Source organism: Canis lupus, chromosome 21 (genome assembly GCF_048164855.1).
Source record: "Canis lupus baileyi chromosome 21, mCanLup2.hap1, whole genome shotgun sequence".
NCBI lineage: Eukaryota > Metazoa > Chordata > Mammalia > Carnivora > Canidae > Canis > Canis lupus.
In genome coordinates, this window is record NC_132858.1 from 46,916,476 (window position 1) to 46,943,088 (window position 26,613).

The following is a 26,613-nucleotide window of genomic DNA, read 5'->3' on the forward strand; positions in this document are numbered from 1 at the left end:
GTAGGCTCCACACAGGGAGCCCGATATGGGACTCAATCCCGGGACTTTAGGATCACACCCTAGGCCAAAGGCAGGAGCTCAACTGCTAAGCCACCCAGGTGTCCCGGTATTCCTTGTTTCTTTATATGGTTTTGAATTACTGCCTAATGTTCTGTCATTTCAGTTTGGAGAACTCTTTAGGCTTTTCGGTGGGCAAGTTTGTTTCCAATGAATTTTCTCATTTTTTATCTTAAGTTGTCTTTAATATTTGAAGGATAGTTTTGCCCAACATAGGATTCTTGGGGTTGACATTTTACTTTCTTTTAGCACTTCACACAGGTCATCCCACTAACTTCTGGCCCCCATGGTTTCTTAGGAGAAACCAGCTGTTAATCTTACTTAGGATCTCTTCATGTGATCAGTCTTGTCTCTCTTACTACATTCAAGATTCTCTGTCTTTATCTTTTGATTGTTTCATCATGATGTGTCTAGGTGTGGAACGCTTGATTTATCCAACTTGGAGTTCACAGCTCTTCTTGGCTGTGTAGGTGGGTTTTTAAAACATTTTCATCAAATATAGGATATTTTTGGCTATTAATTCCTTAAATTTGTCTTGTTTTCATCATCTCTTTTTGTCTCTTCTTCCATCTCCTTTTCTTTCTCTCTTCTCTCTCTCTTCCCCCTCCTTTTCCTTTTTGATTCCCATTATGCCTGTATTGGTACACTTGATTGTGTTCCACAGGCCTCTGAGGGTTTTTAAAATTTTTTTTTCATTCTTTTCTCTTTCTGTTACTCAGATTGGGTAATCTGAATTGACCTATCTTCAACTTCACTTTCTTCTATCAGCTCAAATCTGCTAGTGAGCTCTTCTAAGTGCATTTTTAATTTATATTATTGTACTTTTCAACTCCAATTTCTGCTTGGTTCTTTTTATAATTTCACCTTATTTATTGATATTCTTTATTTGGTGAGACATTGCCCGTATGCTTTAGTTCACAACACATGGTTTCATTTCATTCCTTGAAGATATTTTATGTAGCTGATTTAAAATTTTTGTAGTGGGCTGAGTGGTGGCTTCCATGATGTATTTCATGTCCTAATCCTCGGAGTCTGCCTTACATGGTAGAGGAGTAATTTATGGTAAAATATGTGATTAATTTAAGGATCTTGGGAAGTGGAGATTATCATGGGTTATCTGGGTTGGCTCTAAATGTAATCACATGCATCTTTCTAAGAGATAGGGAGGGAAAGTTTTGAGATACACAAAATAGGAGAAAGCAATGTGAAGATGGAGGGATTAGAGTGAGATAGCCTCAAGCCAAGGAATGCTGGCAATCATCAGAAGGTGGAAGAGACCAGGAAAGGAATCTTCCCTAGAGATTCTAGAGGGAATGCCAGCACCTCAGATTTCCAGCTTCTGAGCTCCAGAACTATATGAGAATAAATTTACATTGTTTAAACCCACCAGGTTCATGATAATGTGTTATGGCAGCCTTGGGAAACTAATAAAGTCTGTCAAGTAAGTCCAATGTCTGGTCATCCTCAGGAACAGTTTCTGTAGACTGCTCTTTTCCCTGTTAATGGCCATAAATTTTGTTTCTTTGCATATTTTGTACCTTTTTGTTTTTGTTGAAAATTGCACATTTAATATAATATTATGTCATGGGTTTGACTTTTGCTGAGTCCTGGAGATGACTCGTGTCAGGCCCAGGGTGCTGATGTCGGCATGGCTTCCTGCTGGGTGACTAGGTACTTGCTTTCAGCCTTCAGTCTGCTTGCATCTCTAATAATGCAACCAGGACTCTATCTAAGGCATTAGTGGGTCTCCATCCTTCCCATCTGGATCTCAGCCTGGACACCATGCAGAAGGGATGAGGTTTATCCTTGCTCCATCAGCTAGTCTGGTGATTTTACAGTAAGATGCTGCTCTTCGTAGTGATGCTTATGCTCATGCTGTCGGCCACACAAATATGTGGCATATTGACTGTCCAGCTCTTCGTATTCTTAAACCTACTACCTGTAGAATCAGGCATTTTAGCATGTAATTTTGAAAGTGCATCTCAGACATTTGATGACCTTCCAGTAAGATTTGGTTATAGACTTCCAGCTGAAAGTTTAAGGGGTTCTTTGATTAACTCAAAACCAGAGAATGCCTATGAACCCACAGGGCCTCCACCACTGAAGACGATTCATCTGGCACTTTCATTGTGTTAGTTAGAAGACTTTGTGTAATTTTGATGTAGAGGTTTTAAAAGCACCAAGAGCAGGATACAAAGCCGCCATAGTTCACAATTCTGATGACCTCAATAGCGTGGCACCCGGCGACTTTAATGTGCTAAATAAAGTGGACATTCCATGTGTTTTATGGGGGAGTTATCAGCTAATGCCCTGAAAGATGAATTCACATTGAAAAAAGGGGCCACATCATCTTAGTTCTAGAATTCAGTGTGTCTCTGGACATTTACTACCTAAATCCCCTTTTTATTGCAATGTGTATCTGCCTTGTCTTGATTGTCCTTTTCATAAAGTAGGTAATTAATGTTAAATATATTTTAGAAAATAGTATGGATGGTTCTAAAAATCATTGTATTGAATGAGAGGAGCCTTACATAAAGAAGTATATATGAATCCATTTATTGGATTTATTTGTTGTGTCTGGAAAAGGTGAAGATGATCTAGGTAGGAAAATCAGAACAGTGATTGCTTCTAGGGGGCTGGGATAGGACAGGGTGAGGGATTTACTGAGAAGAGTATGAGGGAACTTTTTTTGGGTAAGTCATATTATGTATCTTGAGAGAAGTTGCACAAATTTCTGTGTAAAATTTTGTGCATTTCATTGTATAGAAATTTTACCTAAGGGGAAAAAACTGTAAAAATATTAAATTCTAAGCAATGATACATATGCTAGAGTATTTGGGGGGACATATACTGACTATCTGCAACTTACTTTGAGATGCACTGTAAAAAATGAAGAGAAAAAGAGGTGTTCTGATGGGTAGATAGAGGGATGGATAGGTAGGTGATAAAAATGCAGTATAATGTTAATTGTAGATCTAGGTAGTGGATATATGGGTATTATAAAATTTCTTCAGCTCTTCTCTGTATTTGAAAATTTTCATGTTACAATGTAAATTAGGGGGATCCCTGGGTGGCTCAGTGGTTTAGCACCTGCCTTTGGTCCAGGGCATGATCCTGGAGTCCCGGGATTGAGTCCCACGTCAGGCTCCTGGCATGGAGCCTGCTTCTCCCTCCTCCTGTGTCTCTGCCTCTCTCTCTCTCTCTGTCTATCATAAATAAATAAATCTTTTTAAAAAATGTAAATTAGGACTCCTGGGTGGCTCAGCGGTTTAGCACCTGCCTTTGGCTCAGGGCTTGATCCCAGAGTCTCGGGATTGAGTCCCACATTGGGATCCCTGCATTGAGCCTGCTTCTCCCTCTGTCTGTGTCTCTGCCTGTCTCTGTGTGTCTGTCATGAATAACTAAATATAATCTTAAAAAACATGTAAATAAAGAATAGTATGAGGACTTGAAAAAAATTATGTGGCAACTCTGGGAATCAGCTCCTTCTCCTTTCTCGGGATTTGTTGTTGCTATTTGCCTAATGATTTTTCTGAACTAAATCTGTAAAGTCTGTATTCTTTGTTGTGTGTGACCATTGAAGTCTGCTCTGTTGAGAAGAGACTGATGATCAATTAATGATTGGACAGAGATCTGCATAAATGCCCGGAAGCAGTATGTCTTCCAAGTTTCTATTGAGGGGGTATGTGTGTGCTGGGACCTGTGTCTTTTACACTCAGCCAGGCAGTTGACAGCTCTGCCTTCCTCTCCACTTCCTACTTGCACAGAGCTTCAAGGTCAGTCACAGCTGCTGAGAACAAGGGTCTTCTCAGCTATTTCTGAGCACGTGCACAGCCCTGAACAAGCAAACAGCCCCATACATGTGCATGGGCCTTTTAGATTTCCAGGAATATTTTGGCGCCTTTCAAAGCTCCTTATGGGCATTTCATTCCCCAGATTTCCCTTGATAAGTAAGCTTTTTGCTTAGTCTTCTGTTTACCCCAAGTGTTACCCATCAGCAGTGATGTTGACAATTAACAAATGCCCCCAGAGACAAGGCTGTTCACACTGAGAGAACTCTGAGCCAGGTCAGGTAAAAAGAAGCCTTCCAGGAAGGGTACACTTGTCGTGAGGAGCACCGAGCAATGTATACAGTTGTTGAATCACTATCTTGTACACCTGAAACCAATATAACACTGTATATTAACTATACTGGAATAAAAAAAAGCCTTAGTAAAAAAAGAACCCTTCCAAATGGGGTCTTGCAGATAGGTCAAACACTGATCATTTTGTGTTAATGAGGCTTTGAAAGTTCCAACCCCATTCTGTATCCTCTAGTGGCTGCCAGCCTGCTGCTTTTCACTGAGATTGCAGACTACTGATTTTCAAGGCTGCTGTGTAGCTGGAAACCCAGGGATGAGAACAGGTCGAGTTAAAATGCCATTAAGCTCATTGTTCTTACTATGATTCAGCTGTTTTTCTGAAATAAATGCTCTCTGGATTACTGCAAGCCTTCAGTTAATTTTCAGAGTTCTGCAAAAATTGTTATTGACTATTTTTGCCAATGATTTTATTGTTATGTGCTGGAGAGGATTTTGAGGGTCTTTTTTTTTTTTTTTTTTTTGATGTCACTTCAACATGTGGCTTTTGGGTAAATTGTTTTTATTTATTTATTTTAAATATTTTATTTATTCATGAGAGACACAGAGGCACAGACAAAGGCAGAGGCAGAGGGAGAAGCAGGCTCCATTCCATCCAGGGAGCCTGACGTGGGACTTGATCCCGGGTCTCCAGCATCACACCCTGGGCTGAAGGCGCTGCTAAACCGCTGAGCCCCCCGGGCTGCCCGGGTAAAGTGTTTTTAAGGATGGAGGGGAGGGACTTCACAATAGTTTTGCCTCATGACTTCACTATATAGTTTTAGCATGATTTCTTTTTAAATAAACCCCTATTTCTTCTTTGAGGTGATGGAGAGTATGCAGCTTGCCACCTAAATGGTAACCAGCAAAATGACACATCCTTTGAGTCACAGCTTGTTGTATTTATGTTTTTTTTTCCCTCCTCCTATTCCTACTGGCTTTTGCTTTGGGTTGCATCTCAACCCCTAGATTCTACTTCATTCCTAATTGGGGGATATCAGTAAGAATTTTCAGAACTTTCTCGATTCAGTTTCTCGTCTCCACAATGCTTCTTGACAATAATGAAGGGAGCTGAAGGTTGATATCATAAATCTTCACACTGTTGTCTCTGATGGCACTTATCAAAATTTGTAGTGTGGTTCCTGTCATCCTCCATTTGACTGACTCACATTTTGATTCTTTTTCCTTTTTGTATTTATTGTTAGGTTTTGGGGGTAGAGGTTCAGTGATTCAGTTTCTTCTTTGTACTTATTTTCTGAAAGGATGCAGAATTATTTACTTTGAAGTTAATAGTAGGGGCACCTGGGTGGCTCAGTGGTTGAGTGTCTACCTTTGGCTCAGGTCATGATCCTGTGGTCCTGAGATCGAGTTCTGCATCAAGCTTTCCGCAGGGAGCCTGCTTCTCCCTCTGCCTGTGTCTCTGCCTCTCTGTGTCTCATGAAAAATAAATAAAATCTTAATTTTTTTTTAAACCAAATAGTAAATGTCAAGTGGAAATTTTGGTTTTAAAAAGTAAGTGTGTGGCCCTTTCTGGTTGTAGTTTATAAGGCCAGTTGCTTACTGCCAGTCACATCTAGTTTGTGCTAATGAGGCAATGCCATGTCCGTGTAGGATGTCTTAATATTTATTCTCAATAGGAGGATGATAGTGGAACATGTTGAAAAAAATGAGAGACAGAATCCATTTTGTTTTAATTTTTTAAATTCAAGTCATTTGATTCTTTAAGAGTCAACTTCATTCTTAAAATTAATAGTATTATGCTGCAGGTCTGTATGACCCTGAATGTGGCTGGATATAATACAGAAATAATAGAAATAATAGTAGTAGTAGTAATAGTAGCAATGGGAAACTTTTGATAATGTATACATTGTATTTTTAGTTCACTTCTGCAGGAATGTTATAAGGCAGTTGTATTTCTTTTGTTTGTTTGCCCAAGTCTTACAGTATGTTTTCTTTTGTTCACATGGCTAAAATATCAAAATGTGAATGTCATCTTCACAAAGTTCATGTTCTTTTAAATTCCAATTCCTTGTAGAAAACATCTACAAAGCATTACCAGTTTTGCTTTTGTAAAAAACAAAACAAACAACCCCCTCCCCACAAGAAACCCCCAACTTTGTTCAGGAAAAATTATGAAATTCAGTAATTTCTAAATCAGTGTGATGAGGTTATTCCCATATCTCAGGAGATACCCTAGACCCAATGGTGTTGTGCTAGTGTGGATGTAATGAAACTCAATACATTGAGGATTATATTGGCAAGTCCATAATATGTCATTCCCCTGTCTCTCTCACTGTACCAGATATCCTAATTATTAAAAAATCACAGACATACAAAAATTCCATCAAGCCAGATAACTACATAACATCTGGAAGAATGGTTTTGGTTAAGGAACCAAATAATGAGCGGTCTTTTTTTTATGTCAATCATTTGTGCTTATATTTATTTTATACTTTTTTCTTTGGACAGTTATTTTATTTATTTTTTAAAGATTTACTCATTCATTTTAGAAAGAGACAACGAGCATGCATATGAGTGGGGCAGAGCAGAGGCAGAGGCAGTGTGAGAAGGAGAGAAGTAGACTCCCCGCTAAGCAAGGAGCCTGTGGACAGGGCTCCACATCTCAGGATCCTGAGATCATGACTTGAGCTGAAACCAAGAGTTGGTCACTTAACTGACTGAGGCACCCAGGTGTCCCTGGACAGTTATTTTAGTTGATGAACTTATTCATGCAACATATCATGCAAGTGCTGCTGATATTTTATACAGACCTGGAATAAATATAGTTCATGCCATCAAGGGTGAAATGCTGGTCTGTATAACCCTAGACGTTTCTTGAGTCTGGTAATTAAGACAGGGATTCTTATTTAATAGTGGTGTGATTATTTTTCAAAAAACATCTAAGATGTTTGAAAATATAAGCCCTGCTCTATTATGTATTTATTTTCGTATGTCCTTGGGTAGCCTGTTTCAAGAGTTTTAATGGGCATGTGACTTTATCTGATAGACTGAATATGTTTTTCAGGACCTTGCATAATCTAGCGACTCTCAGAATTATGTTGTCACAAATAGAATTTTATTTCTTGTAGGCTTACTCTTCACATGTTTATACTCTTCATATATTTATGATTTAAAAAGTGAAGAGCTATTTTAAGGTGGAAGGAAGTGAGCTTAGCTCATCTTATGTTGTCCCTTGAGAGAACATCACTCTCAAGGATTTGGCACTTCCACTTCTACTTTATTGGATAGGAAGAGGTCATGGGTTACTAGTTTCAGTCAATTTCTCCTTTTTATGGAAAAGAATACTCCCCAAGTGTGTAGAAAGGAGCACGTGAAAAAAAGATACAAAGCTTTGGCTTTATGTCTAAAGATCATACCTTTAACTCATAATTATAGTGCTAACGATAATGGCTTACATGGGCCTGGTGAGGAATAAAGTGTTACAGCTTTTTAAATCTACTATGTTTGTGTTAATTCAAATATATCAATGAGATAAAGAAACCATTAAGTTTCAAATGTTTATATCAAGTTAAGCATATCAAAGTTTATTTCCTACTGCTTTGATTAGCTGTATCCTTATGACAAGTTGTAGTCTTTCCTTATTATTCACATAAAAGATTTGCATTTATAAAAGATGATTTCACTGATACTTCATTTACTAATTAAATATGTTTAATTTTTATATTTTGATTTGAAAATCAAATATTTAATTGTGGCTATTTACAAAGAAACATTTTTGTTTTTTTCTCTTCATAAGAGGGGGTTTAGGTTTACTTTCTGTATCACATATAGAATCTCTAAATTGATGTTTTATTTAACTAATGATCTGAGAAAACACATGTAATGAGTTGTTTATAGATATATTTTAAATAGAGAAAAATACAGAGAAAAATAGCAAAAAGCTGAAGTAAAACAAAAGAGAATTTAATTTAGATTTCATGGTTAGAAATGTCTGAGACCACATTCTTTGAATATATAATCTTTAATGAAATGTCAAATTAGATGCTTTGAAAACTACATTAACTCTGAAGTTGTGTCAGCTTGCTTTTGTCCATTATCTTTGGAGAGCATTTAAGTGCTGAAATATACATGGTTATATAAGTTACAAAGAAAACTACTGAAAAAAATACTTCTGCTTTGTAAGATGTCATATTCTAAGACAGATTGCACTCATTTATTCATTTTAATGAGTATAGAGGGGATAAATGGGGATAGACTTTAATTAAATAATACAGAAATGAATAAAAATCATCAGTATCTTAAGTCCTGCAAAGTGGAGATTTATAGTGCTGTGAGAACGTTATGTAGAGATTTGATGTAGTCATGGTCATCAGGGAAATTTCTCTGTGAAAGTGATGATGAGTTGAGCTCTGAAAAAACACTGAGAGTTCCTAGGCCAAGGGTAAGGAGAATCGTATTTCCTCTGCTTGGAATTTTTTTACATATTTTGTACTATATAATATATTGACACGTTAGGATTGGCCTCAGAGAGCAGCCCTAGTTCATGTCCTTTTTCAGACAAGGAAACTAGAACCCATGGAGGTTAGGCAAGATTCATGGCTACTTCAGAGAAAAATTGAACTAGGATTTATGATTTATGATTAATGACCTTTCTATTAAGCCAGGTTCAAGACATAAGAATAACAGAACAAAGATGCACTTAACTTCTTGTTCATTCATTTATTTACTCAACTTATAAAGCACCACTGTGTGGAAGACTCTGTGCTGCTTGCTGTGAAAGATACAGAAGTGAATAATATGTGGCATTTGCCTTGAGGGAACTTCTCATCTAGTAGGGAATATAAAACAATATCTGAATTTATGGAGTAAAGTGATATATGTCAACAGAATATATATATATATATAATATGGGAATTAAGATGAGGAAAGAATTACGTCCATTTGGAATGAGTTTGTGAAGGCTTCCTGGAGGGAATGATAATTGAGCTGGGCTCAAGCATGAAAATAAAGGGCATTTGATGCAAAATGAACTGCATGAGCAAAGAAGATTGTCAGGACATCAGCAGGTAGTTCTCTTTAGATGATACTAAAATGGGTCAAGGGAGAGATAGTGGAAAATAAATTTAGAACATGAGTTGAGGCTTGATTGTGGATAAACACTAAGATAAAGGAGGGCCATTATTAAAAAGGGTTCTAAACTAATCATAACTGTAGTCAATGCTAAGGGCACTGGGTAGAAGAAAAAGAAAGATTGAATGTGTAGGTGCATTAAGGGGTGCTGGGGATACAAAGATGAATACATGCAATTTAAGAATGGAAGTAAGTATGATGTGGGAAACATGGAGAAAACCAGGTATGAGAGAGTCATGCCTAGGTTCGGGAGATAGCCATTAGTTCTCCTGTGAAGAGTTTTCAAAGGCTTTGATAGTTAAGTGGAGTTTCAGTTGTTCATCTCTGCTCTCATTTTGTCTCTTTGGACCACTGGTTCTCTATAAGTCAATCTCAATCCAGCAGTTGTCAATGGAGCCCTATTAAACAGGTGTTACCACTATGCCATGCTTCCTTTAGCTCACAAGGCTGCCCTGGATCCTTCAATTATTCATCCACCAAAGGTGTATTGAGAGCCTACTATGTGCCAGACACTGTGATTAGGTGTTGAGAGTAGTGGTAGACGATGATGGATACTTTTCCTGTCCTCAAGGGTCTTGTGTCTGGAAGTTTAAATGGTGTGATTAGAGTTAATGATTGGGGAAGGGTACTGGAAAGTATAGAAGATAAAGCCAAGGCTCTTTTCAATGATCAGTAACATTTTAGGGAAATTGAAAATAAACCTCTTAGGTCATATTTTAGTTGTCAGTGCTAGAGTCTTTGATGGCCACTAGGAAAAAAATCCATATTAATTCTAAGATGCATGAACTCTCTTCACTCTGTGAGGGGTAAAGAAAGAAGGAGGACTCTTAGGTGGGAGCATGGCCTTACAGTCCAACTGTCCTGGCTGGATCTCAGTCAGTACTTAGTTGCTGGGTGACCTGGTATAAGCAACTTAATGTCACTGCCCTCAGTTTCTTCAGCTGTAAAATGGGGAAAATTATATGTACCTCTTAGTCAGACTTCAGTGAGATGAGTATTTGAAGCATACTGCCTTGTTTATATGAAGTGTTCATGAGCGACATCTTTTTAAAAAGATGCAGTGCTTGTAAGCTATTGGTATCTAACTAGTGCCTTCATCTGCATGTAGTATTTGGATGCCATCTCCACTGATGACTGCTCTTGGGCATTCTGAACTTTTGCTGCTTCTCCCAGATGCCAAAGGGATTGTGTTGCCCCCTCCTTCTTTTTGTAGTGAAGGTATGAAGATTAATTTTACCATATAGTATTTTTTTTCACTCTTAGAGAAGATGCTACATCAATAGTGTTTTATTCCTTTCCTCAAATTTAGTTTTCTACAGAAGTTGAAAGTGCTTCTTGTCTTTTTCTAATCCTATTTTTTAAAAAAAATGCATGTGGCTATTTACAGCTTTTAAGGTGATGAGTGGACATTTCTTATGAAACTAGTAATTTGTGTCACTTTATAAAGCATTGCCCAAGTCCTTTCTTGCCAATCTTCTTGTGACATGTAACAATTGTTAGGTGGGATGGATGCGTATACAGATGCTTAACCAGATTTTATTGATTATAAATAAAATAGCTTAAAAATAAAACTTTAAAAATATAGTCACTGCTGCCATTTTCATAAGAAATTCAGAATAAAGAAATATGGGGTGTTCTCTTAGGGACAGGAACATGGCTTGGTTCCCTCTTCATTGTGTTTGGACATAGATGCAATATGGAAAGCCATTTTCAGAACTGTTACAGTACCAAATATAGCACAAAAGAAATGTTCAGAAGATAGGGCGAAAGCTGACCATGCTTCCAGAAAGGCCTTGACATTTATACTCTTAAAAATGAAGTAGCTATAGGACATATCAATTCTCTCAGTAAGCTCCAGTGTGTAAGAAATGCTACGTTACTTATTTCTTTTAAGTAAACCTGCATCCAACTCTGAACTCCCATCCCACTAGCTTGGAGGGAATTCAGTTTAAGTCAAAGAGCTAAAGAGTCCCTCCCTCACAGAGTTATGGGGTCTCGATCCTGAGGGTGTTGCACAGAACAGTGTTCAAGGGTGATCCTTGGTCTTTTAGTCCAAATTAGTTTTCACTTTGATGCCCATTGTCCACCAGTTTCTCTCAACAGGGTGCACTGGTATTTTGTCCTGTGCACACTGTAGGATATTTTTGGCATCCACGACTCTCACTCGTTTTGACAACAAAAGCTGTCCCCCCCTTTCCAGAGCCCCTGATGTACCTCCCTAACCAATCCCTTGGGATTTGATGGTGTTGTGGCTACTATGTCACCCAGCACATGGGGACCTAGTGGGTTCTGGTGCTCTGAATGGAATCTTGTGTGGCCACTTTGGTGTCATTTCCTATGGAGGCCCAACCTCTTTCCGAGAAGCTGTAGACCCCTTTACTAAAGATCCCAGACTTCCAACTCTTCATTAAGCTTGGGACAATATTTTTATTCCTCTTGCTCTTGTGCCACACCTGTCCCCACCTTTATCTGTTACTCTCACACAGAGTGTATTAGCTTTGTTGTTGTTGTTGTTGTTTCTATAGCACAAGACTTTTGGAAAACTCTGGCAAGGGAAGGAGGTTCTCTTCAGGCTACTCCTGCCCTGCAGCCCACACTGTGGCAAGGAGTGCAAAAAGCCTGGCCATCCGTTCTTAGAAGGTAGGAGTATTATCAGAAGGCCAAATAAAAAATGCAAAGTACTAAACGTTGCTTCACTCTTTTGCATCATTCAACAGCAGTAAAACCAAAAAGCTGAATTATCCCACCACATACCCAAGTATAAATTTTTTATATCACATGCCTCCAAAACAGATGTCCTGACCTACCTCTCTGGTCTGGTTTCTTTGCCACAGGGAATCAGAGCTCTGTAAACGGTGAGTAGGACCATGGCTATCCGTTGGGCTGAGGCAAAGACAGAGGATAATTGGATAGGGTTGAAGGTGTATGTACTTTTTTCTATTGCAGAGTTTTTCAACTGAACAACAGAAAGCAGAAAACTATTTGAGCTGCTATTAGTCACAAGTCTCCTGTGGATGGTACTTTCTAGTTTGATAGGAGAGAAGTTAATTTGTTCCATGCAATGGATGCCTTAGGGCATTAGGATTTATATTCCTTGCCGAACCCTTTGGAGTATTTAGTGCTAATCCCATTTATCTGGTACTGTTGTCCTGTGAAATAATCAGAACTGTGCTTTATGGATGGCTTGTCATCCGTTAAAGGAGGATGATAATAGTACCTACCCCATGGGGCTGCTATAGCTTAAAGGAACTAATGTATGTAAAGTACCCAGAACACTGCCTGGCAGTCACTAAGTGCTGTGTAAGGGGGGATCACTCTCATGTGTCCTGGCACTGTGCTAAGGACTCTAGATCCTTGTGTGTTCTCATTTATGCTCCCTAAGCCTTCCTGAGATAGATATTGTTATTATCCCCATTTCACAGACAAGGGTATGGGACTTCAAGAGTTTTTTTCCTTGCCCAAGGAAACACAGACTTTGAGTGCATGAGTTGACACTGGTTACCAGTACAACAGGAAACATCCTCTTTGCATCTGGGAGGTGGGAGTGGCTTGGGCCCACTGTATTATAAAAGCCCCCAACAGTTTTCTACATGCCTGCACACACTTTTCAATTGAAAGTAGAAAAAAATGAAGTAGAAATTGAATCAGAACTGTCCCAATGTTAAGACCGAAAAAAAAATGAATATGGTTCAGTCTGTTGAGTAACTCAGTTTGCACCTGGAATATATTTGTTTTGAGTCCCCTTACACACTACTGAAAAATATGCTGTAATTTTAGGCATTTAATGAAGCAGGCTAGTGGGCACGTTGGTAATAGGTTACATTTTATTTTCCTTAGGGTAATTATAACAGGCTTATAATATAATGAGAGAATTTTGGTTTTGGAATTGAAATTAATTTAAATACAAATTACTGGAAAAACACAAGTCAGAACATTTTAACATTTTAAAAATTAGCAGATGTTCTTGTAGAACTTCACATTTTATATTTTCACATCATGCTCTGAAGTAAAATAAAAGCAGGATCTCCTATTATTTTGGGTGTGGATAATTCATAATGATTTAGTTATAAGGGATCTTTTTTTCTTCTCTATAAAAAGTTCTCCATGGTTCTCAGTGCTCATGTTTTTACCAATTAAGAACCTTAAAAATATGTTTAAGATGTTCATTTATCATGAGAAAAACTATGGTTCCCTGTCTTTTCCTTGACAATTCATTGTCAAACTTTCTTTCTTGTTATTGTGTTAACATGTTTCAAGATAATTTCTTTTTGTAAGAAAGAGATATCTGTGACCACTATTAGGACGAACTTGATAAAAATATTTTGCAGATTCCTTTGCAAAAAGTAAGACTGTTGAATAACTATGGAACACATGCATCAAGTTTTGTGTTCTGGCTTTAAGATCAACAACAAATGCTGATAATAACTAAAATTCTAATTTGATGTGTTTATATTTGGGGACAGGTTATATCCTAAGCATGTTATTTCATTAATTCTTAGTGACAAAGCACTAGTAAGTATTATCCCCATGGTACACAGGAAAGAGCTGAGGAACCAAAGATGTTACGTGATTTTCTCAGGTAAGAATGTTGACAGATGGTGGAGCAGTGGTTTGAATTCAGATCTCTGTCATTAACCAGTTTCTTCAACTACTGCATTATGATATTAGTGATACAGAAAAGCACAGCACAGGCTATTATGGACATACAGCAGTAGACACTTCATCAAACCTGGGAGGCTTGAGTCTTAAAGTACATGAATGAGCATAGGGTGTTTTTGGAGGGGACAGGGATAGTATGGGGCAGGGGGAGAAGAAAGGAATTCAAGTAGAACATTTTGCAATTAGGAGAAGCTATTTCTGTTACTTGCAGTATACTGAGAATATTATATGAGTCAGAGGATGATGCCAGAGAAGTAAGGCCCACATTGTAGAGAAAGCTGTGTTGAAGAGCGTAGGCATGTTCTTCTATGATAGAAAGACACTGATAGGTTTCAGGCATATAACTGGATAACTGGTATACTATGTTTGTCTTTTGGGTAGATCACTCTTAAATGGGTGAGGAGATAGTTTTTGTGGACAAAACTGGAGGTAGGTAGACCAGTTTCAGTCTTCTGTGTAAAGATGATGAAGACTTTGGATTAGGTCAGTGATACTAGGGCATCCATTTAGGATGTAACTGAGATACAGATTTATAGTATTTAGTAGTTCTTAGCTCTGGGTGATGAGGGAAATAAGGGGATAAACAGTAAGTGCCAGATTTCCAGCCTATGTAACTGGCTGGATTGTAGAGTCACCAATTAAGACTGAGAAAAATATAGGAAAGAGGGTCAGGCAGAGGATGGAATGAGTTCAGTTTAGGACATGTTGGGTTTGATATAGTCAACTGGTAACAGTCAACAGAAACTGACTATATGAGGGCTGCCTGGGTGGCTCAGTCAGTTCTGCCTTCAGCTCGGGTCATGGTTCTGGGGCCCTGGGATCGAGCCCTGCATTGGGCTCCCTGCTCAGTGAGGAGTCATCTTCTCCCTCTGCCCCTCCTCTTTCTCCTGATCTCTCTTTCTCTCTCTCTCAAATAAATACATAAATAAAATCTTTAATAAGAAAAAAAATGACTATATGAGTCTGATACTGTGGGCAGGGATTTGAGGTAGAGACAGACTTAGGAATAATAAGCATTTATGGTAGGTGCATCTATTAGAGTGATCAAGATCATGGCACAGGTGAGAATAATGAGCTGTTGATGGGCCACTGAGGTACCGGGTTGGGTGAAGAAAGGGAAGCCAGAACAAGAATAATCAGAGATATGATGAACCAAAAGTATGTGGCATCAGAGAAACAGAGTTTCCAGAAAATGATAAACAGGCATGCAGTGCTGTATAGCAGTGTTACAAGGGTTCAGAAATGTTCACTGTGAATGCGGCATTAGATATAACTGGTGACTTTTGCAAGGACAGAGTACTGTGGTATTGACAGAAATTATGGCACATTGGTTTTAGATGTAAATATTAGGCTGGCAATTGAGATGGCAAGTTAGGAGTTCTCTTCCAAGTATTTTGGTTGATAAAGGGAGAAGACTGTGTAGTAGGTAAAGGTGAATATTTGTGTGTTGGTGTGTGTGTGTGTGTGTGTGTGTGTATGCATGCATATATGTATACATGTAGCTATTTTTTTTTTCCAGAAGGAAGGGAATAGAATTTAGCAGGTCTCTAGGTTGTAGGAAATGAGGTCACTGAGATGGAGAGGTTAAAGATATAGGAGAAGGTATGATCAATGTACACGCCCCAGATGAGGCCCAAGGACTGTATTAAAGAGATAGGGACCTGGTATGGGATTACAGGGCTGTTCCTTTCCTGAATGAAGGAAGGAGAGGAATGAAGGTGGGTGTAGTTGTAGATCACTTATAGGTCATGTGTGTTAGTCCGGTGATAACTCAGCTTGCTGCTTTCAGCCATGTGGAGGAAGAAGGAAGCAAATGCGAATTCCTGAAAATGAATGTGTTGAGAGATATAGAGAGTGGTGAAGCTTTGTTACTAGTCTTGAAGTACTGGAGTAATGAACAGCAGCAACAAACCCAAAGAATCATGCTAGGTATTGTGTCTTAGCTCCTAGTGACCACATGGCAGATTGTCATGCAGAAAGAAGCAGTGAGTACTTGACCTGGGCTTTGAGCTTTGACTTTGGTGACTTTGTGTATAGATTTTGGGTGGTACATGGTCATCAATATTTTTTAAAGCTCTGCAGTTGATATGACAATACGGTCAGGGTTGAGAACCACTGCTTTAGACCAGTGGTCAGCAAATGTTTTCTGGAAAGCGCCGCATAGTAAATAGTTCAGAATTTATGGGTTTATACAGTCCCTGTTGTAACTACTTGCCTCTGTCATAGCTCAAAAGAAGCCAGAGATAATACACAAATAAGTTAGTGTGGCTGTGTTCCAGTAAAACGTTGCTTATGGTCACTGAAATCTGAATTTCATATAATTTTCACATGTTATGAAAAATTCTTTTGATACCCACTTCCCCAACTCCACCAGCCATTTAGAAATGTAAAAATCTCATGGGCTGTATAGTCGTAGGCTGCAGTTTGCTGATTCCTGCCTCATACCCTTTACTGTTCAAAGTGTGGTCCAGAACTAACATTGGCCTCACCTGGAAGGTAGTTAGAAATGCAGAATTTGGAGCCAGGTCTCCTGAATCATAATCTGCATTTGAACAAGATCCTCAAGTGGGTTATATGCAGATTCAAATCTGAGAATCATTCATCTGCTCCAAGCCATTCTACTCCCATTCCCACCCAGCTCAGAAAATAGGGGAGCTTCTTCATCCATCCAGTTGTCTCAGAGACCTGTAATGGTACCAGATAGTTTGCAATAGATCTTAGAACTTCTAAGTGGAAAGTTAACGTTCTGATGAAATGAGGACTTTCATTTATATTCTAGCACATATAGAGGATCTGTCTTCCTATAGAACAGGCATTTTGTGGTTCTTGGAGGCAGAACCAAGCCTTTCTTTAAGTAACACTTTGAATTTATTTAATAGCCTCTAACAAGAACTTTTTGAGACTCCAGAAAACTACATCCAGGAGCATGTAAGAAGTCATCTTAGGGGATCCCTGGGTGGTTTCGCGCCTGCCTTTGGCCCAGGGCACGATCCTGGAGTCCCGGGATTGAGTCCCGTGTCGGGCTCCCTGCATGGAGCCTGCTTCTCCCTCTGCCTGTGTCTCTGCCTCTCTCTCTCTCTCTCTCTCTCTCTCTGTGTCTATCATAAATAAATAAAAATAAATCTTAAAAAAAAAAAAAAAGAAGTCATCTTAGCCAAGCTTTATGGGAGGAAGATCGTGGAAATCACCAAAGAATATTAAATGTCTCAAAATTATCCTCTACACTAATAACCCAAAGAAGTGACCCTCGGCTCTTTTGCATTGCAGAGATTCAAAAAGTGAATTATTTAGCAAATAATGCTTCCTACTAAGACTCATTTCAGGTAAATTGGAAAAAAAAACATTTAAGTGGGACTCAAAACACCTTTTATCACAACTCAGACATGGGGAGGCTCTGAAAAGTACAGACTGATTATTCTGATGTAGATGAACTCATGCTATAAAACTGTGTGTGTTTACGAGTTAGCCTAAGGCTACGTATTTGTGGCTTGACAAAACAACTGTTAGGATGGTCTAAAAAAACAGTCTTCGAGCTGAAGGATTTGTTCTGTAAGAAAGAAACAATTTCCTTCTAGCTTCAGCTATTACACTTTAGTAGATTTACTTCCCATTTGACTCTGGTAAGAGTAAGATTAATAAGGGGACTGTAGCAAGACTAAAATGTTAATTCCCCCAGGATGTGGAGAAAAACCACATGCATACAAATGTGTTTAACATTGATTCCCCACATTATTTACTTTGGCTAATTTCCTTTTAAACTCACATATATGTGTAGATTTGGACACCTGTTGAAGAGAATATTAAGCCTTGACTTATTTTGTTCATTCATCTTTTTTTATATTACCGCATTCCAGCTCTTCTGTAAAATAGTAACCATGACTTCTTTCTTTAAGTGGTATTTGGACAAACAGAGATAAAGATGGCAGACCCTAAACTTTTATGCTATCCTTATATGATCATCAGGGAATGACCCCCCTCTGACTTCCTCCATTTCCTTTCAACAAGTTTGATATTGTAGCGATTTTAAAATATGAACACTAACCTGGCATTAAAAAATAATATGCTGCTGATTGACCTTACCACCAGAGGCATTAATGTCATGCCACTTTTTGGAGTTGAAAGCCCTGATGATAAATTACTGAAATGGTTAAAAATGCACGCAGAATGGTCTTTTCCATCTTTATCCCCCAGTACACCTCTGTGATGTGTACATTATGCTTTGGCCAAACCAGACTGTTTCTCAGAGGAGTGTGCATTTTTCTGTGGTTGGAGCTTTGCTTATAATATTCTCTATATTTAGAAAGCCCTCTAGCCACCTTTTACTGACAAAATCCCATCCATCCTTCGAAGCTCAGCTCACAAGCCCCCTCATTCACATATCCTTCCCGATCCTGCCAACTGGATATGATATTTATCTCCGTTGAGCCCCCAAAGCACTTTGTATGTACCTCTCTTATGGCACTTAGCTCATTCTGCCTTATGTTTTAGTTATTTGTGACCTTTTTTCTTTCCTCTCCTGGGCAGCTGGGGAGCAGGGACTATGTCTTCTTTATTCCTGAAACTCTTGAAAGCTAACGCTCATGTTTGCTCAAGAAGATCATTCTCGAGGAGTCTGAAGCCAGACTGATCAGGAAAAGGGCGGATTATATCAAGCATAAATTTCTTTTGTCTTTTGGATAATACTGATCAGAAGGGAATGTTATATTTAATATGGGAATTGTATCTATGTTAGAAGTAGAAATATGATCTGCGGAGTAGAGGATGAAGAGGCACGTGGAGACTGTAGAGAAATCCATGAGACAGGAGGAGACTGAAGAATGTTGGTGTTTCAGTGATCACAGAGGTGAGATGGCTTGAAATCTGTGTAACTGCATACCTGAAGCTGTTGATGCCTCTCTCTGCATTGCTTGCATCTCATTCTAGTTCTCCTGAATTGTGGCCGCTGCCAGCTTCCTGTCTCAACCATTTGTGTCTCTCTGCTTGTCTGCCTGAGGCCTTACCTCCATGTCACAGTTCCTCACTCAGCCCACATAGGCTAGCACAGAAATGTCAGTGATTCATGCCTCCATAAGCAACCCTCAACCAGTGAGGGCTAACTGTCAGTGGTTCCATATTCCATCTTGTCTCTTCCCTGATGACACTGTTCTGAGATATATTGTCTGTGGTTTGCCAGAAGGGCCCCAGTGGGATTGAGTCTCAGGTGGCTACAGCATTTATATGATCATTATCTTATTTTTTATTGGCTCTTCCCCCTTCCTGATCTCACTTTTATTTCCTCCTCACTTTTATTTTATCTGTGCTGTCCGTGATCACACAGCAAATAAGATCTTCTTTTGGATTAGTTCATCCTAAGACATTGTGACCAAGTAGAGCTGAGGTCTTAGAGAAAAATAAGTGACCTCAACTATAAGGTTCAGTCTTTATATTAATAATGTTATAGGGTGTCTGGGTGGCTCAGTCGGTTAAGCATCTGACTCTTGATCTCAGCTTAGGTCTTGATATTAGGGTCATGAGTTCAAGCCCTGTTTTGGACTCCATGCCCAGTGTACTTTAAAAAGCAAACAAACAAACAAAAAATAGTGTTCAAATGACAGTGGCCACAGATGAAACAAATGTAGGGCAATCAAAGTGGGAAAAATATGGCTTAGCATCATTTTGGAGAAAGATTTTTGTAGGAGTCTAGGAAGAATTTCTGCAAGGAATCAAGGATGGACTTATGAAGGGATGGCCTGGGGTTGTAGAGAAAAGTAATTGCTTTGAGACTTCATGCTTGAAAATGGAATGTGTACTATATACTTCTCATATCTCCTATTGAATTTGGCCATAATCAGTATAATTAAAAATATGTTTTGTATAACTACATTATACAAATCTGCTATGTCTGGTTGCCATTCCCCTGCTATTGAATGAGAGAAGTGAATCCAGAAGCAAAACAGATGAATCTACATTGTCAACCTTTTACATTGGGAAGAGGTTTACAGAGGATTGGCTTTGATTCATCAGTTAGAGATTTCTTTTCTTTCTTTTTTTTTTTAAGGCTTTTTTAAAAATTTGAGAGAGAGAGAGAGAAAGAGAGAAAGCTCATGAGCAGGGGGTGAGGTTGGGGAAGAAGCAGACTCCCTGTTGAGCAGGGGGCCTGGTGTGGGACCCTGGGATCATGGCCTGAGTGGAAGGAAGGCAGACGCTTAACTGATTGAGCCACCCAGGCATCTTCACCAGTTGGAAATTTAAAAAAATTCACTATATTACATTTATTTTTGACACACATGACAGGATAATATTTTTGTATACTAATTTATATGTTATTTTACCCATGCAAGTAGACGTGGAGTCAACTTATGGAGTAGAAGAAACAGCAGGAAAAGAATTCAAAAGCCTAACCCCTGGGGGGATTTAAGATAAAGGAAGGTATTAGAAAAAAAACAAAAACAAAACAAGACTCTTAGGTGATAACCCACATCGGCTTAAGCCAAAAAATGAATTTACTAGTTCATATAACTGAACAACCCAGAGATAGAACTCCTCTCAAACCAGTGTGATTCATGGTTCAAAGTGTAGGTCATTTTCAGGCCTTGCACTTAGTGGGATAGTTCTGTTCTCAGACTGTGAGATGGACCCCAGAGACTTGAAGGTCTCTTTGCCACAAGAACAGACAGCACAACAGAAAAGAGAGTTCATAGTCAAATTCAGGAATTGGACCTCACTGGTCTGACTTGGGTATATTCATCTCCAAACAGAGGCCTTGACAGTGAAATAAACACACTAGTTTATTTGACTCTCCACTTTCTAATCTGTACACCAATCATATTTTTTTCTTGATTTATTACTCTGGCCAGGTCCTCCAGTACAATGTTGCATAGAAAGGGTAGGAACAGGCATCTCAGCTTTTTCCTGATATTAGAGAAAAATGATTTCGTGTTTTACCATAAAATATGATGTTAGTTGTAGGCTCTATATAGATGTCATCTTTCGATTGAAGAAATACGCTTCTATTCCTGTTTGCTAAGGATTTTTTAAAAATCATGAATTGATGTTGAGTTTTATTAAATGCCTTTTCTTCACCAATGGAGAAGATTATGTGGATGATCTTCTTTATTCTGTTAGTATGGTGAATTACATAAACGAATTTCACCTTGATTCCTGGCAAAAACCCTACAAGATCATGATGTATTGAATAAGTTTTGTAAGTTGCTGAATTCAGTTGTGTGTGTGTGTGCTTAATTTTTATGTCCATGTTCTTGAGTGATACTGGTTTGTTGTATTATTTTCTGTAATAGCTTTATCTAACTCAGCTATCAAGGTAATGCTGGCCTCATAAGATGAGGCAGGAAGCATTCCCTCTTCCTCTGTTTTCTGACAGAGTTTGTGTAGGAAGATTAACTTATTTTAATTCATGATCTTACTCCGATTCTCAAGGAGTAGAGTCAGTTTTACTCAAGTATGTGAATTGACAATGGGAGAAGGATGGTTCCTCTGGAAAAAAAAAATGAAGGTTCAGTTGCCACAAGAAAGAAGAGTGGGAAGCTGGGTGACGAATTTAGGGTACAATAAATGACTATTATACACAATGAGGCAGAACAAGGCTTCTCATCACCAAGACTGGATAAGATTCCCTGGTGGGGCAGGAAGGAGAAAGCAGGGTAGAATGAGGAGATAGAGCTCTTAAGAAGGGATCATAAATGGGAGCAGAGTTAGTTTCTAGAGGTTACCCAGTGTCTATCATCATGGGAACCTCTTGGGAGCCAACTTGAGTCTCCATCTGATTAAGAATTTACTAATGCCTCACCTGTGGCAAGGGTGATGAGCTGCTCTTTTAATTGGTATTTGGTTAGGTCCTTACCCCCTGCCAGCATGGTTTTCATTGACTTTCAGCTGATGTGATGCATTTTTGTGCCTCCACATTTTCCTTACTTCCTACCTTGCTTACCTAAGTGGCAACCCATCTTTCATTGTCCTTACATAATCACATCCCCTTCAACCCAATTCCCATAGGTTAAGTATGAACCTATACCCCAGAAAAGTGATGGGGTGTGACGCGGCAAAGCTTCCCACACCTGTGGTTTGATGAGTTTGAACAGAAGCCAGTGGAACTCTGTGATACAACTAATCATCAAAAGCTGCTTAATTCATCTCCCTGAAGTTACGAAAATGCTTTTATATTACACCATTTTTCCATCTTAATGTTTTTTTAAATATTTTTTATTGGAGTTCGATTTGCCAACATACAGCATAACACCCAGTGCTCATCCCATCAAGTGCCCCCCTCAGTGCCCGTCATCCAGTCACCCCATCCCCCAACCCACCTCCCCTTCCACTACTCCTTGCTCATTTCCCAGAGTTAGGAGTCTCTCATGGTCTGTCACCCTCACTGATATTTCCCACTCATTTTCTCTCCTTTCCCTTTATTCCCTTTTGCTATTTTTTATATTCCCCGAATGAGTGAGACCATATAATGTTTGTCCTTCTCTGATTGACTTATTTCACTCAGCATAATACCCTCCAGGTCCATCCACATCGAAGCAAATGGTGGGTATTTGTCATTTCTGGTGGCTGAGGAATATTCCATTGTATACATAAACCACATCTTTATCCATCATCTTTTGATGGACACCGAGGCTCCTTCCACAGTTTGGCTATTGTGGACATTGCTGCTAGAAACATCGGGGTGCAGGTGTCCCGGCATTTCATTGCATCTGTATCTTTGGGGTAAATCCCCAACAGTGCAATTGCTGGGTCTCAGGACAGTTCTATTTTTTATCTCTTTGAGGAACCTCCACACAGTTTTCCAGAGTGGCTGCACCAGTTCACATTCCCACCAACAGTGCAAGAGGGTTCTCCTTTCTCCACGTCCTCTCCAACATTTGTGGTTTCCTGCCTTGTTAATGTTCCGCATTCTCACTGGTGTGAGGTGGTATCTCCTTGTGGTTTTGATTTGTATTTCCCTGATGGCAAGTGATGCGGAGCATTTTCTGATGTGTTTGTTGGCCATGTCTATGTCTTCTTTGGTGAAATTTCTGTTCATGTCTTTGCCCATTTCGTAATTGGATTGTTTGTTTCTTTGCTGTTGAGTTTAATAAGTTTTTTATAGATCTTCGATATTAGCCCTTTATCTGATAGGTCATTTGCAAATATCTTCTCCCATTCTGTAGGTTGTCTTGTAGTTTTGTTTACTGTTTCTTTGCTGTGCGGAAGCTTTTTATCTTGATGAAGTCCCAATAATTCATTTTTGCTTTTGTTTCTCTTACCTTCATGGATGTATCTTGCAAGAAATTGCTGTGGCCAAGTTCAAAAAGGGTGTTGCCTGTGTTCACCTCTAGGATTTTGATGGATTCTTGCCTCATATTTAGATCTTTCATTCATTTTGAGTTTATCTTTGTGTATGGTGAAAGAGAATGGTCTAGTTTCATTCTTCTGCACGTGGCTGTCTAATTTTCCCAGCACCATTTTTTGAAGAGACTGTCCTTTTTCCAGTGGATAGTCTTTCCTCCTTTGTCAAATATTAGTTGACCATAGAGTTGATTTCTGGGTTCTCTATTCTGTTCCATTGATCTGTGTGTCTGTTTTTGTGCCAGTACCACACTGTCTTGATGACCACAGCTTTGTAGTACAACCTAAAATCTGGCATTGTGACGCCCCCGGCTCTGGTTTTCTTTTTCAGTATTCCCCTGGCTATTTGGTGTCTTTTCTGATTCCACACAAATCTTAAGATGATTTGTTCCAACTCTCTGAAGAAAGTCCATGGTATTTTGATAGGGATTGCATTAAACGTGTAAATTGCCCTGGGTAGCATAGACATTTTCACAGTATTAATTCTTCCAATCCATGAGCATGGAATATTTTTCCATCTCTTTGTGTCTTCCTCAATTTCTTTCAGAAATGCTCTGTAGTTTTTAGGGTGTACATCCTTTACCTCTTTGGTTAGGTTTATTCCTAGGTATCTTATGCTTTTGGGTGCAGTTGTAAATGGGACTGATACCTTAATTTCTCTTTCTTCAGTCTCATTGTTAGTGTATAGAAATGCCACTGATTTCTGGGCATTGATTTTGTATCCTGCCACACTGCCGAATAGCTGTATGAGTTCTAGCAATCTTGAGGTGAGTCCTTTGGGTTTTCTCAGTACAGTATCATGTCATCTGCAAAGAGGGAGAGTTTGACTTCTTCTTTGCCAATTTGAATGCCTTTTATTTCTTTTTGTTGCCTGATTGCTGAGGCTAGGACTTCTAGTACTATGTTGAATAGCAGTGGTGAGAGTGGACATCCCTGTCATGTTCCTGATCTTAAGAGAAAGGCTCTCGTGTTTCCCCATTGAGAATGATACTTGCTGTGGGCTTTTCTTTCTTTTTTTTTAAAGATTTATTTTTATTTATTTATGATAGACATAGAGAGAGGGAGAGAGAGGCAGAGACACAGGCAGAGGGAGAAGCAGGCTCCATGCCGGGAGCCCAACGCGGGACTCGATCCCGGGACTCCAGGATCATGCCCTGGGCCAAAGGCAGGCGCGAAACCGCTGAGCCACCCAGGGATCCCTGCTGTGGGCTTTTCATAGATGACTATTAAGATGCTGAGGAATGTTCCCTCTATCCCTACACTCTGAAGAGTTTTGATCAGGAATGGCTGCTGTATTTTGTCAAATGCTTTCTCTGCATCTATTGAGAGGATCCTATGGTTCTTGTTTTTTTCTCTTGTTGATATGATCTATCATGTTGATTGCTTTACAAGTATTGAACTAGCCTTGCATCCCGGGGATAAATCCCACTTGGTCATGGTGAATAATCTTCTTAATGTACTGTTGGATCCTATTGGCTAGTATCTTGGTGAGATATTTTGCATCCGTGTTCATCAGGGATATTGATCTAGAATTCTCCTTTTTGGTGGGGTCTTTGGTTTTGGAATTAAGGTGATGCTGGCCTCATAAAACGAGTTTGGAAGTATTACATCCCTTTCTATTTTTGACACAGCGTTAGTAGAATTGGTATTGTTTCTTCTTTAAACGTTTGATAGAATTCCCTGGGAAGCCATCTGGCCCTGGACTTTTGTGTTTTGGGAGGTTTTTGATGACTGCCACAATTTCCTCCCTGGTTATCAGCCTGTTCAGGCTTTCTATTTCTTCCTGTTTTAGTTTTGGTAGTTTGTGGTTTTCCAGAAATGCGTCCATTTCTTCCAGATTGCCTAATTTATTGGCGTATAGCTGCTCATAATATGTTTTTAAAATTGTTTGTATATCCTTGGTATTGGCTGTGATCTCTACTTTTTCATCCATGATTTTATTAATTTGAGTCTTTTTTGTTTTTTTATTCAGTCTGAAACCCTGTGTTTGATGGGATCATTTAGCCCATTCACATTCAGAGTTCCTATTGAAAGATATGAATTTAGTGTCATCGTAATACCTATTCAGTCCCTGGTTTTGTGGATTATTTCTTTGGGCTTCCTCTTCCTTTACAGAGTCCCCCTTAAATATTTCTTGCAGAGTTGGTTTGGTGGTCACATATTCTCTCATTTTCTGCCTTCTTTAGGAAGCTCTTTATCTCTCCTATTCTGAATGAGAGTCTTGCTGGATAAAGTATTCTTGGCTGCATGTTCTTCTCATTTAGTGAATATATGAATATATCCTGCCAGCCCTTTCTGTCCTGCCAGGTCTCTGTGGAGAGGTCTGCTGTTAATCTAATATTTCTCCCCATATAAGTTAGGGATCTCTTGTCTCTTGCTGCTTTAAGGATTTTATCTTTGGAATTTGCAAGTTTCACTATTAAATGTCAAGGTGTTGAATGGTTTTGATTTTAGGGGGGGCATCTCTATATCCTGGATCTGAATGCCTGTTTCCCTCTCCAAATTAGGGAAGTTCTCAGCTATGATTTGTTCCAATATGCTTTCTGACCCTCTGGCCCTCTCAGTGCCCTCTGGAACCCCAATTATATGTAGATTTTTCCTTCTGAGGCTGTCATTTATTTCCTTTACCTTTCCTCACGGTCTTTTACATGACAGCATATACTGCTCAGAGATGGTTTAACAATTCTACTACCAAGAGTTATTTCCTAAGAATTTTAGCAAAAAGATATTTGCAGAGTGATATTTTACTACCTTTACATTTAACATATATTGGGCACTTCTAAACATTTAGATAGACTAGATGTTTTAAATAGGACTTAATGTGTCCACTATATACATAGCAGTCTTGAATAAACTGCGTATATGTAACAGTTATAATCTGAAAGTGTCTTCAAAGTAAGAACATTCTAGCCTAAGTCTAATCCTTCTCTTCCCTTCTTCCTCAACTAACCCAGTGGACTATAATGCTCCAATTTTCAGAAGACAATCTTTCTAAGAATTTTAACACAAAATGTACAAAACATATTAGTTTACTAACTATTTTTGTCATACACTGCCAACCTTTTTAATATCTAGAAAGGCTAGATGTTGAAAATTAGGACTCATTTGTTCAGTATATACACTATATACACAGTTAAGAAAAACAAAATGCAGAAACATAAAGGACAATGGTTAATCTTCCCTCGCCACAAACACACTGGCAGAGTTCTTTGCTCTTCCTTCTCCTCCCTTGTCCTTTGAACCAGTGGACAAACACAAGGCATACTATTCAAAGAGGTGGTTTGGCCATTACCCCCAAATTAAACAGCATTTTGTATGAATGTCAATGAAGATATTTACAAAATGTCTCTCTACTAATGTC

At 38.9% G+C, this 26,613-nt stretch overlaps 1 protein-coding gene and 1 pseudogene across 2 annotated transcripts in view; both read left to right on the plus strand.

The window, feature by feature from the left end:
• SUGCT (succinyl-CoA:glutarate-CoA transferase) overlaps positions 1–26,613 on the plus strand; it is a 714,296-nt gene that overhangs the window by 221,434 nt on the left and 466,249 nt on the right. The gene's annotated exons all lie outside the window — the stretch shown is intronic.
• On the plus strand, positions 1,900–2,510 carry LOC140613578 (E3 ubiquitin-protein ligase RNF13 pseudogene; annotated as a pseudogene).